General features: G+C 32.2%; 2 pseudogenes; both read left to right on the plus strand.

Moving 5' to 3' along the window:
- Positions 1 to 1,433: 1,433 nt before the first annotated feature.
- LOC114410866 lies at positions 1,434 to 6,796 on the plus strand (annotated as a pseudogene).
- Positions 6,797 to 8,029: 1,233 nt separating this feature from the next.
- LOC114410867 lies at positions 8,030 to 13,364 on the plus strand (annotated as a pseudogene).
- Positions 13,365 to 15,137: the final 1,773 nt, after the last annotated feature.

Genomic DNA, 15,137 nt, shown 5'->3' on the forward strand with positions numbered 1-15,137 from the left:
CATTAATTTTCGTTAAATAGATTTTGTAGTTGCAAACAAAATTGGTTTTTCCCTCTTTGATTAAATGAAACAATAGTTTTTTGGGACTTTGCATTAATCTATTTGTTAACCCTGTGATGAAATTCCAATCTGTGGATTGTTGTTGTCAAAATCTTAATGAATGTAATCAATTCAAGTTAGCTGATGAATTAATTTTTTGTCCTCTGCTCAGTGGTAATCAAAGAGACATTGAATACAAGCATTGTTTCGATTCAATACAAGGATGCTGATGAATGTTAACGAGTCAAGATAACTGATAAAGACAGATTGAATACAAGGATTATTTCGATTCAATACAAGAATGCTGATAAATGTTAACAAGTCCAGATAACTCATGAATTAAGGTTTTTTTTTTAAGGAATTACACATGAACTAAAATATAAGTTGACATTTAGTAATTAAAAACTCAGTTTTTTGACTACTCAAATATTAATGATAAGTCATTAGAATCAGTAAAATAGGAAATTGCTATTGCACAACTAATTTGGAAATTTAGTATAATCAGTACTAAGTGAGGAGAGATTCAAGGCAATGATTATTTCGATTCTATTAGAGATGAGAATTGTAAATATGACACATTGATCAATCAAAGAGAGATTGGACAACGTTCAATATCAATGTTTTCTCTACCCTGCATCTTTAGTTGTAGTTTTGTGTTGTAATTTCAATTTAATGCTAAATTTTATTTTGTATCATTCTTTACCCTGCATCTTTAGTTGTCGTTTTGTGTTACAATTTCAATTTGATGTTCAATTTTCTTTTTTATTACAATGATAACTGCCAAAATGTCTAATCACATTTAATCTTGCAAATGCATATTTGATATTTGTCATCTCTTGCTTTATGTCAATTAAGATTTGTTTATTAAAATTTACACATGAATCTTTAGCTGTAATTTTGGATGTCAAAATAAATCTGTTCATTAATTATGAAATCCATTATATAAAAATGTCTAATCACATTTAATCCCCCAAACCGGCATTTCATATTTGGCATTTCTTGCTTGATGTCAATTAACATTTGTTTATTAATTTACAAAATATTCCATCCTTTGTTGTAAATTGCGTTCTAAATTCTTGACCTCTAACAGTGTAGATCAATCACATAGTCAATTCTATATCCAGAACTTACTCCTCTATATACAATATCTTTACATCTGAGTCTGATCATTCCTACATGACTGATTTTTGAAACTACTTTAATTCAACTTGCATGTTTAATTTTGTTTTTATTACACAATTGAACATTTGGAATTACTTTGATGTATAATTTCGTCTCTGTGTATTTCAAAACTTTGTTGTGGTGAATTGATATACCAAACAACTTCATTGATATCAACTGCAAACATGCAAAAGAATGCACATGCAAATACATGTACCTCAGATAAAGCCAGAATGTATAGGAAAGGTATCCTGCAAAAAAAAAAAAAAAAAAGGCTCAGCCTGACAGATCACATGAGGCAAGTATAGATTCCACTCTGAAAGATATACAATGTCATGGTGAGAAATTATAAATAAGATGTTTTCTTTTAAAAAAACATTAGTCTGTTCAACTTGACTTAATTTGTCTCTATTCTTAAGTCACGTCAGCTGATTCATTAGAAGATATAAATTCTGAATCTCCACAAGGTATGATGATAGAAAATCCTTACTCACTTTTTTGCCCAAATTTTAATTATATCTATCATATCTAACGTAAATTGTTACAGCATCTGATTCTAATTCTTTGTCTGACGATGAAAATTGCGAATCCAATAGTAATGAACCTGCAATCGATACTGAAGGTAATAATTATAGCTCTGATATAACGTTAATGATATCAACTGATATCCTTTAAATTAAATTCCACTATCTCATTAGACAATTTCAGGCTATTTTGACTTGGGTGATCAGGCCATGGAATGTAGACATTGCAATGCAAAAATGTGGTATGATGAAAGAATTTCAAAAGATAGAAATACAACAGGTCCAAAATTCAGCTTATGTTGTGGAGATGGGAAAGTTGAGCTTCCGTTATTACAAAGTCCACTGAAATATCTTGAACGACTTCTGTTTGATGGTAAAGCAAGTGATAGTAAAAATTATCAGTGTAACATACGGACATACAACATGATGTTTGCCTTTACGTCTGCTGGTATTAAGCTAGACAAATCAATTAATGAAAGTAGAGGACCTCCTACAATTAGAATTCAGGGTCAACCATGTCATCGAATAGGCAGCTTGTTACCAATGCCTGGAAAGCAACCAAAAATTTCACAATTGTATATCTTTGATATGCATAATGAAGTTGAAAATAGAATTAATACAATGAGGTAGTACTTCTTTTGTTTCTTTTATTATCAGATATGAAGAATTATAATTCGGAAAACATGTTTTGTTACACGAATGGATGTATTTTTATATTGTTTTTTGCAGTCAACATGTTGAAATTCAACCAGAGATTGTTTCAACTTTAAGTCAAATGCTGGATGAGTACAATGTCCATGCAAAAAGTTTTAGAATGGCCAGGGACAGATTGGCAGATAATCAAGTCGATAATGTAAAATTGAGATTGATAGCTGCACGTGAGAAAGATGGTCGTACATACAATCTCCCAAATGTTTCTAAAGTTGCTGCTCTAATTATTGGTGATTTTGATCCAGACTCAAGAAGGGATATTATTGTTGAAACTCAAAATGGAGAATTACAAAGAATCCATGAATTACACTCTTGCTATCTAGGACTCCAATACCCTTTACTCTTCCCTTATGGTGAAGAAGGATATAGAATTGATATACTTCACCGTTGTACACCTAGCAGCAGAAAAAAGAAGAGAAATCGTCTAACGATGAGAGAGTGGTTTGCTTATAGACTACCGTCCAGATCAAATGAAGCACAAACTTTGTTGCATTCTAGAAAACTATTCCAACAATTCATTGTTGAAGCATACACGATGGTTGAGTCTGAAAGACATAGCTACATTAGGAACAATAAAAAAAACTTATAGTTGACAAGTATTGTAGTTTACAAACATCATTGGATGGTGGAAGCAGTAAAGGCTCTTCTAAAGGAAAAAGAGTGATTTTGCCATCAACCTTTGTTGGCAGTCCACGTTATATGGACCAACTTTACTTTTATGGTATGACAATATGCAGTCATGTGGGTTTTCCAAATCTTTTTATTACTTTAACCTGTAATCCAAATTGGCCTGAAATTCGTAGAGTACTTGCACCTTTGAATCTAAAAGCAACAGATAGACCGGATCTTATCTCACGTGTTTTCAGATTGAAGTATGAACAAATGCTTTTTGACTTAACAAAAAAACACTTGCTTGGAAAAGTAGTCGCATGTGAGTTTGCCATTAATATGCTTCTTAAAGTTACACATTTGTTTATTGTTTTTCATTTTTCCTTGATATAATACAACTATACAGAATTTCTATATTATTGTTCCACTATTAATATAATCAGCTAACAATTGCATATATGCACACAATTGAATTTCAAAAAAGAGGATTTCCTCATGTGCATTTATTGCTATTCTTACACCCAGATAATAAATAACCATCTTCAGATGACATTGACCACATAATATCAGCAGAAATTCCTTCGCATGAAAATGACCCTGAACTCTATACATTAGTCCAAAATCATATGGTACATGGGCCATGTGGAATTCTCCAATCTAAGTCTCCATCTATGAAAGAAGGCAAGTGTAGCCGTTTTTACCCTAAAATGTTTCACCCTCAAACTGTTTTAGATTCAAATGACTATCCAATCTATCGTAGAAGAAATGATGGTCGTACCATTTCAAAGAATGGAGTTATTATTGATAATAGATATATAGTACCTTACAATGCAAAATTGCTGAGGAAATACCAAGCACATATAAATATTGAATGGTGTAATCAAAATACTTCCATTAAATATCTATTTAAATATATAAACAAAGGTTATGACAGAGTCACTGCTGTTGTTATTCATGATGCTAATGGTACACTTGAGAATGCTATCAGTTAAAATGATGAGATTAAAGAATATGTGGATTACAGGTAATATTAATTCAAGATGTATACTTAAGTTACTCATTGTTTCTTTAATTAATTCTTTTAATTATGAATTTTTTATGTCAGATATATTTCTCCATGTGAAGCTATTTGGAGAATTTTTGGTTTTCCAATACATGCTAGAAAGCCTGCTATGGAGAAATTACATTTTCATCTGCCAGGACAACACAATGTTCTTTATGAAGATGATGATGATATAGATGATATCCTGTCAAAGCCAAGTATTTCAAATTCAAAATTCTTAGCTTGGATGAATAGCAACAAATGTTTTTCAGAGGGTAGAAATCTGACTTATTCACAATTTGTTTCCAAATTTGTCTACAACCAAAAGGCTAGATCATGGAACCTTAGAAAGAAAGGCAATACAATTGGCAGGCTAATATAGGTTCCACCAACCACTGGTGAATTGTTTTATCTAAGAATGATGCTTACTACTTGCAAAGGAGCTACTTCATTTGAGGATATTAGAACAGTTGAAAATGTTCTATACCCTACATATAGAGAAGCATGCTTCACAATGGGTTTTTTGCAAGATGACAGAGAATTTGTGGAAGCAATCAAAGAAGATAAGGACTGGGGTACAACTAATTATTTGAGGAAATTATTTGTGTTAATGCTATTATTAGGTGTCATTACTAAACCTGAAGAAGTTTGGAGTCAGACATGGAATTGGTTAGCTGAAGATATTGCATATCATTATAAAAAAACAACTCTGAACACAGGTTAGTTTTAATCAGTTTGTAACTTTCTATATTGAATAACATCACAGATATGCATTGTTTAACTATCTCCTTTATCATTTGTTAGAATTACACATTGATGATGAGCAACTTAAAAATTTAACATTACTGGAAATTGAAAAACTTCTGCATGCAAACGAAAAATCACTCAGAGACTATCCTACAATGCCATATCCTAAGGGTGCAAATCCTGCATCGTGTCTAGAGAATAGCTTGATATTGTCTGAACTTAATTACAACAATGATGAGGCTAGATCAGAATTCGAAAATCTTTTTCTATCCATGACAGGTAATCTACCAATTCATATATTATAAATTGCATTTAACAAAGTTAAATTCCATCTGTATTTTCTAATTTTCCATCTGCTAATTCTTCATTTCTATCAAATCTCAACTTATTTTTTATTCTAGACGAACAAAAACAAATTTATCACAAAATTATGGAAGTTGTCAACAACAATGAAGGTGACATGTTTTTTCTATATGGATATGGAGGTACAGGAAAAACATACATATGGAGAACATTAGCAAGTTCACTGAGGGAAAAAAATCAAATTGTGATTATGGTTGCTTCTAGCAGCATAGCTTCTTTGTTATTGCCAGGAGGCAGGACTGCTCATTCCAAATTTAAGATACCTGTGCCAATTTTCCAAGACTCAACATGCAATATACTTCAAGGAAGTCAGCTAACAGAATTGTTAAATCAGACAAATCTAATAATTTGGGATGAAGCACCCATGACACACAAATTTTGCTTTGAAGCACTTGATCAAACTTTAAGAGACATTATTAAAGAAAAAAAAATCCCAATCAAATTTTTGGAGGCAAAGTTATTGTATTTGGTGGAGATTTCCGACAAATTCTGCCAGTCATTCCAAGAGGAAGTCGTTCAGACATTATAAATGAAACAATCAATTCATCATATCTGTGGCCTTGTTGTGAAGTCTTAACACTCAGCAAAAACATGCGTTTACAAGGCAATGCTCAATCAATTGATGATCAAGAAACTATTAAATTTGCAAAGTGGATTCTAGATATTGGAGATGGAGTTATTGGAAATCAAAATGATGGATATGCTACCATTGAAATTCCTGAGTACCTACTGATTACTGAATATAATGACCCCATTGATGCTATAGTCAAATCAACATTTCCAGATTTATATCAACATCAAAGTAATCCTGAATTCTTCAAATCTAGAGCAATATTAGCTTCCACCAATGAAACAGTTGAAGAAGTCAATGATTATATACTTTCCTTGATTCCAGGTATTTATGCACATTTGAAATTTACAAAAACTAAGGTCTACTCAGTATTTATTCTCTATTTAACTTTGCATGCTACCTAAAATAAATATAATAGGTGAACAAATGGAATACTTAAGCTCTGATTATATAGAGAAGTCAGAAACCATTGACAGTTGGCATTTCCAATCAATCACAACTGAATTTCTCAATTCACTAAACACATATGGTCTGCCAAATCATCGTATCAAGCTAAAAATCGATAGTCCTATAATGTTGCTAAGAAACTTAGACCAAACGTAAGGACTCTGTAATGGTACTAGATTAGTAGTTACTAGACTAGCCAAACATGTCATTGCAGCTGAAATCATTTCTAGCAAAAATCTTGGCGATAATGTTTACATCCCAAGAATGTCAATGTCACCTTCACAATCACCATGACTTTTCAAGCTTTTAAGAAGACAATTTCCAATCATGCTATCTTATGCAATGACAATTAACAAGTCTCAGGGCCAATCACTTTCTATGGTTGGACTTTATTTGCCAAAACCAGTCTTTAGCCATGGACAATTATACGTTGCATTATCAAGGGTCAATTCAAGGCAAGGATTAAAAGTTCTTATTCATGATAAAGACCAAAAAAATATGACTTCTACTACTAATGTAGTCTTCAAAGAGGTTTTCAAAATCTTCTATATTATTGTTCCAACTATTAATATATCCAGCTAACAATGTGCATATATGCACACAATTGAATTTCAAAAAAGAGGATTTCCTCATTGCATTTATTGCTATCTTACACCCAGATAAAAATAACCATCTTCAGATGACATTGACACATAATATCAGCAGAAATTCCTTCGCATGAAAATGACCTGAACTCTATACATTAGTCCAAAATCAATGGTACATGGGCCCATGTGGAATTCTCCAATCTAAGGTCTCCATCTATGAAAGAAGGCAAGTGTAGCCGTTTTTACCCTAAAATGTTTCACCCTCAAACTGTTTTAGATTCAAATGACTATCAATCTATCGTAGAAGAAATGATGTCTGACCATTTCAAAGAATGGAGTTATTTTTGATAATTAGATACGTATAGTACCTTACAATGCAAAATTGCTGAGGAAATACCAAGCACATATAAATATTGAATGGTGTAATCAAATACTTCATTAAATATCTATTTAAATATATAAACAAAGGTTTAATGACAGAGTCACTGCTGTTGTCTATTCATGATGCTAATGGTACACTGGAGCAATGCTATCAGTTAAAATGATGAGATTAAAGAATATGTGGATTACAGGTAATATTAATTCAAGATGTATTACTTAAGTTACTCATTGTTCTTTAATTAATTCTTTTAATTAGAATTTTTTATGTCAGATATATTTCTCCAGTGAAGCATTTGGAGAATTTTTGGTTTTCCAATACATGCTAGAAGCTGCTATGGAGAAATTAACATTTTCATCTAGGACAAACACAATGTTCTTTATGAAAGATGACATTATATAAAAATGTCTAATCACATTTAATCCCCCAAACCGGCATTCATATTTGGCATTTCTTGCTTGATGTCAATTAACATTTGTTTATTAATTTACAAAATATTCCATCCTTTGTTGTAAATTGCGTTCTAAATTCTTGACCTCTAACAGTGTAGATCAATCACATAGTCAATTCTATATCCAGAACTTACTCCTCTATATACAATATCTTTACATCTGAGTCTGATCATTCCTACATGACTGATTTTTGAAACTACTTTAATTCAACTTGCATGTTTAATTTTGTTTTTATTACACAATTGAACATTTGGAATTACTTTGATGTATAATTTCGTCTCTGTGTATTTCAAAACTTTGTTGTGGTGAATTGATATACCAAACAACTTCATTGATATCAACTGCAAACATGCAAAAGAATGCACATGCAAATACATGTACCTCAGATAAAGCCAGAATGTATAGGAAAGGTATCCTGCAAAAAAAAAAAAAAAAAGGCTCAGCCTGACAGATCACATGAGGCAAGTATAGATTCCACTCTGAAAGATATACAATGTCATGGTGAGAAATTATAAATAAGATGTTTTCTTTTAAAAAAACATTAGTCTGTTCAACTTGACTTAATTTGTCTCTATTCTTAAGTCACGTCAGCTGATTCATTAGAAGATATAAATTCTGAATCTCCACAAGGTATGATGATAGAAAATCCTTACTCACTTTTTTGCCCAAATTTTAATTATATCTATCATATCTAACGTAAATTGTTACAGCATCTGATTCTAATTCTTTGTCTGACGATGAAAATTGCGAATCCAATAGTAATGAACCTGCAATCGATACTGAAGGTAATAATTATAGCTCTGATATAACGTTAATGATATCAACTGATATCCTTTAAATTAAATTCCACTATCTCATTAGACAATTTCAGGCTATTTTGACTTGGGTGATCAGGCCATGGAATGTAGACATTGCAATGCAAAAATGTGGTATGATGAAAGAATTTCAAAAGATAGAAATACAACAGGTCCAAAATTCAGCTTATGTTGTGGAGATGGGAAAGTTGAGCTTCCGTTATTACAAAGTCCACTGAAATATCTTGAACGACTTCTGTTTGATGGTAAAGCAAGTGATAGTAAAAATTATCAGTGTAACATACGGACATACAACATGATGTTTGCCTTTACGTCTGCTGGTATTAAGCTAGACAAATCAATTAATGAAAGTAGAGGACCTCCTACAATTAGAATTCAGGGTCAACCATGTCATCGAATAGGCAGCTTGTTACCAATGCCTGGAAAGCAACCAAAAATTTCACAATTGTATATCTTTGATATGCATAATGAAGTTGAAAATAGAATTAATACAATGAGGTAGTACTTCTTTTGTTTCTTTTATTATCAGATATGAAGAATTATAATTCGGAAAACATGTTTTGTTACACGAATGGATGTATTTTTATATTGTTTTTTGCAGTCAACATGTTGAAATTCAACCAGAGATTGTTTCAACTTTAAGTCAAATGCTGGATGAGTACAATGTCCATGCAAAAAGTTTTAGAATGGCCAGGGACAGATTGGCAGATAATCAAGTCGATAATGTAAAATTGAGATTGATAGCTGCACGTGAGAAAGATGGTCGTACATACAATCTCCCAAATGTTTCTAAAGTTGCTGCTCTAATTATTGGTGATTTTGATCCAGACTCAAGAAGGGATATTATTGTTGAAACTCAAAATGGAGAATTACAAAGAATCCATGAATTACACTCTTGCTATCTAGGACTCCAATACCCTTTACTCTTCCCTTATGGTGAAGAAGGATATAGAATTGATATACTTCACCGTTGTACACCTAGCAGCAGAAAAAAGAAGAGAAATCGTCTAACGATGAGAGAGTGGTTTGCTTATAGACTACCGTCCAGATCAAATGAAGCACAAACTTTGTTGCATTCTAGAAAACTATTCCAACAATTCATTGTTGAAGCATACACGATGGTTGAGTCTGAAAGACATAGCTACATTAGGAACAATAAAAAAAACTTATAGTTGACAAGTATTGTAGTTTACAAACATCATTGGATGGTGGAAGCAGTAAAGGCTCTTCTAAAGGAAAAAGAGTGATTTTGCCATCAACCTTTGTTGGCAGTCCACGTTATATGGACCAACTTTACTTTTATGGTATGACAATATGCAGTCATGTGGGTTTTCCAAATCTTTTTATTACTTTAACCTGTAATCCAAATTGGCCTGAAATTCGTAGAGTACTTGCACCTTTGAATCTAAAAGCAACAGATAGACCGGATCTTATCTCACGTGTTTTCAGATTGAAGTATGAACAAATGCTTTTTGACTTAACAAAAAAACACTTGCTTGGAAAAGTAGTCGCATGTGAGTTTGCCATTAATATGCTTCTTAAAGTTACACATTTGTTTATTGTTTTTCATTTTTCCTTGATATAATACAACTATACAGAATTTCTATATTATTGTTCCACTATTAATATAATCAGCTAACAATTGCATATATGCACACAATTGAATTTCAAAAAAGAGGATTTCCTCATGTGCATTTATTGCTATTCTTACACCCAGATAATAAATAACCATCTTCAGATGACATTGACCACATAATATCAGCAGAAATTCCTTCGCATGAAAATGACCCTGAACTCTATACATTAGTCCAAAATCATATGGTACATGGGCCATGTGGAATTCTCCAATCTAAGTCTCCATCTATGAAAGAAGGCAAGTGTAGCCGTTTTTACCCTAAAATGTTTCACCCTCAAACTGTTTTAGATTCAAATGACTATCCAATCTATCGTAGAAGAAATGATGGTCGTACCATTTCAAAGAATGGAGTTATTATTGATAATAGATATATAGTACCTTACAATGCAAAATTGCTGAGGAAATACCAAGCACATATAAATATTGAATGGTGTAATCAAAATACTTCCATTAAATATCTATTTAAATATATAAACAAAGGTTATGACAGAGTCACTGCTGTTGTTATTCATGATGCTAATGGTACACTTGAGAATGCTATCAGTTAAAATGATGAGATTAAAGAATATGTGGATTACAGGTAATATTAATTCAAGATGTATACTTAAGTTACTCATTGTTTCTTTAATTAATTCTTTTAATTATGAATTTTTTATGTCAGATATATTTCTCCATGTGAAGCTATTTGGAGAATTTTTGGTTTTCCAATACATGCTAGAAAGCCTGCTATGGAGAAATTACATTTTCATCTGCCAGGACAACACAATGTTCTTTATGAAGATGATGATGATATAGATGATATCCTGTCAAAGCCAAGTATTTCAAATTCAAAATTCTTAGCTTGGATGAATAGCAACAAATGTTTTTCAGAGGGTAGAAATCTGACTTATTCACAATTTGTTTCCAAATTTGTCTACAACCAAAAGGCTAGATCATGGAACCTTAGAAAGAAAGGCAATACAATTGGCAGGCTAATATAGGTTCCACCAACCACTGGTGAATTGTTTTATCTAAGAATGATGCTTACTACTTGCAAAGGAGCTACTTCATTTGAGGATATTAGAACAGTTGAAAATGTTCTATACCCTACATATAGAGAAGCATGCTTCACAATGGGTTTTTTGCAAGATGACAGAGAATTTGTGGAAGCAATCAAAGAAGATAAGGACTGGGGTACAACTAATTATTTGAGGAAATTATTTGTGTTAATGCTATTATTAGGTGTCATTACTAAACCTGAAGAAGTTTGGAGTCAGACATGGAATTGGTTAGCTGAAGATATTGCATATCATTATAAAAAAACAACTCTGAACACAGGTTAGTTTTAATCAGTTTGTAACTTTCTATATTGAATAACATCACAGATATGCATTGTTTAACTATCTCCTTTATCATTTGTTAGAATTACACATTGATGATGAGCAACTTAAAAATTTAACATTACTGGAAATTGAAAAACTTCTGCATGCAAACGAAAAATCACTCAGAGACTATCCTACAATGCCATATCCTAAGGGTGCAAATCCTGCATCGTGTCTAGAGAATAGCTTGATATTGTCTGAACTTAATTACAACAATGATGAGGCTAGATCAGAATTCGAAAATCTTTTTCTATCCATGACAGGTAATCTACCAATTCATATATTATAAATTGCATTTAACAAAGTTAAATTCCATCTGTATTTTCTAATTTTCCATCTGCTAATTCTTCATTTCTATCAAATCTCAACTTATTTTTTATTCTAGACGAACAAAAACAAATTTATCACAAAATTATGGAAGTTGTCAACAACAATGAAGGTGACATGTTTTTTCTATATGGATATGGAGGTACAGGAAAAACATACATATGGAGAACATTAGCAAGTTCACTGAGGGAAAAAAATCAAATTGTGATTATGGTTGCTTCTAGCAGCATAGCTTCTTTGTTATTGCCAGGAGGCAGGACTGCTCATTCCAAATTTAAGATACCTGTGCCAATTTTCCAAGACTCAACATGCAATATACTTCAAGGAAGTCAGCTAACAGAATTGTTAAATCAGACAAATCTAATAATTTGGGATGAAGCACCCATGACACACAAATTTTGCTTTGAAGCACTTGATCAAACTTTAAGAGACATTATTAAAGAAAAAAAAATCCCAATCAAATTTTTGGAGGCAAAGTTATTGTATTTGGTGGAGATTTCCGACAAATTCTGCCAGTCATTCCAAGAGGAAGTCGTTCAGACATTATAAATGAAACAATCAATTCATCATATCTGTGGCCTTGTTGTGAAGTCTTAACACTCAGCAAAAACATGCGTTTACAAGGCAATGCTCAATCAATTGATGATCAAGAAACTATTAAATTTGCAAAGTGGATTCTAGATATTGGAGATGGAGTTATTGGAAATCAAAATGATGGATATGCTACCATTGAAATTCCTGAGTACCTACTGATTACTGAATATAATGACCCCATTGATGCTATAGTCAAATCAACATTTCCAGATTTATATCAACATCAAAGTAATCCTGAATTCTTCAAATCTAGAGCAATATTAGCTTCCACCAATGAAACAGTTGAAGAAGTCAATGATTATATACTTTCCTTGATTCCAGGTATTTATGCACATTTGAAATTTACAAAAACTAAGGTCTACTCAGTATTTATTCTCTATTTAACTTTGCATGCTACCTAAAATAAATATAATAGGTGAACAAATGGAATACTTAAGCTCTGATTATATAGAGAAGTCAGAAACCATTGACAGTTGGCATTTCCAATCAATCACAACTGAATTTCTCAATTCACTAAACACATATGGTCTGCCAAATCATCGTATCAAGCTAAAAATCGATAGTCCTATAATGTTGCTAAGAAACTTAGACCAAACGTAAGGACTCTGTAATGGTACTAGATTAGTAGTTACTAGACTAGCCAAACATGTCATTGCAGCTGAAATCATTTCTAGCAAAAATCTTGGCGATAATGTTTACATCCCAAGAATGTCAATGTCACCTTCACAATCACCATGACTTTTCAAGCTTTTAAGAAGACAATTTCCAATCATGCTATCTTATGCAATGACAATTAACAAGTCTCAGGGCCAATCACTTTCTATGGTTGGACTTTATTTGCCAAAACCAGTCTTTAGCCATGGACAATTATACGTTGCATTATCAAGGGTCAATTCAAGGCAAGGATTAAAAGTTCTTATTCATGATAAAGACCAAAAAAATATGACTTCTACTACTAATGTAGTCTTCAAAGAGGTTTTCAAAAATCTTACAAGATAACTCTAAATTTTCAAACAACAAATTGTACTATCTATTGGCATCAATTCCTAAATGTTATCTTACTCATATACATTCTAACATACAACCAAAGATGATATCATATATTACAATCTTAAATTTTACATTGTCAGGTATGTAATCTTAATCACCACATTAATATCTTCCATTTATAATTTCATTTACTTAACGTTATATTATTTAGCACTTTATCACAACTTAACATTTGCTTTGACATTTACATGTACAAATTTTCTTTATTTCTCTGCGAAATATAGAAATTTAAATTGCTGAAGTTCAATGATGAAATATCTAGCGTTCATATGCTACTGCTTATATGATAATTATGCTTTAAACAATATTTTTTAAAAATCGTTCATGCCAATCGTCCAAATGTATCACATCATGCTGCATATACTTCATTCGTTCAAACCAACATCATTCTTATTTTACAGAAAAAAAACTACATTTAAAAAGTCCAGTTATCCAACATGACATAATCAGTTTTAAATAATTCCCATATATATCCTTCAGACATGATATCATTAAAAAATACCATATCATACCCCCTCTGCAATACATTAAAAACCAAATCCTAACAAGCAATTCTAGAAGTTGGCCCAATGCCCATATCCAGGCCCAAGATAAATCTACACGGTTACTGCGCTACAATACCAACGGTCTTAAGCTTCTATTTCGAACAAAACTCTTCATCTACTTCGCACCTCTTCAATTCACAATTATTGACATCACATCTATTGACAACCGTGTGGCATTGGAAAGAAGCAAATATTAAATACCACACTCTAGAAAGGCCTATCATCTACTTTCTTTTGCAAATCCTTTTTCATTTCTCTGTCCAAACTCTACTTTCACGCCATGCACAAAATGAGCACCACATCTTCAACCGCATCAACTGAGGTAAGTCATTTCTACTCTCCTCTTCACGGCACCTACCTTTTTGTTGGGTTTATTGTCATTTTCATGGGATTTTGGTTTGTGGTTTTTCTGTTATTGTCTGATGCACGTGGTTTGGGGGTTTTGTGCAATGCCGTTGGTTTTTGTTGTGTCATTTTCCTTTCTTTCTTTTTCAAGTTTGAAAACAAAACTGGATTTGAAGGTGTCAGGCCCTCCTTGGTCGTTTCTTTTCTAACTTTTATGTGCTTGGCTATCATTTTCGTTTTTGTTTTCCACTTTCATTTTGTTCTGTTGTTGCCGTTGTTTTGTTTTTTTGTTTAATGTCTTTGCCTTCGATTTGGTTTCGGTTTGTATGTGCGTTACTCCTTTTCGCTATTTTTCTTTTTTGGTGCTTTGTTTACAAACCTTTGTATTGTGCATCCCTGTGATTTTACAATTTTTCTTTTGTTGACAAGTTTCTTTTGGCATTTGGTTTTATATCCCTGTGATTGCAGATGAAAAATCACATCATCCGACCGCCGTTGATCATCCAATTTATTGCTGCTTCAACAATGACAAGGTCATCTTTTTTCCCAATTCTTCCATTACTATTATTGTTACATATACATGCATTTATATTTCTCACCTTTTTTTCAGAATACCATACAACTTCCAGCATTCTATCATACACAATGGGCACCACACTATCCTGAGTTTGTTCATCTCAGATACAATGGAGCCATCTATGAAATACGAGTCAGACAACACAAAGACAAAGTGTATTTAGCATATGGACTCCAAAACTTCAGGAAAGATTTGAAAATCTACGAGTCAACCAACATCAACTTTTTTGCATGTGACCATCACTCTGTTTTTGAC

The sequence above is a fragment of the Glycine soja genome, chromosome 4 (genome assembly GCF_004193775.1).
Source record: "Glycine soja cultivar W05 chromosome 4, ASM419377v2, whole genome shotgun sequence".
NCBI lineage: Eukaryota > Viridiplantae > Streptophyta > Magnoliopsida > Fabales > Fabaceae > Glycine > Glycine soja.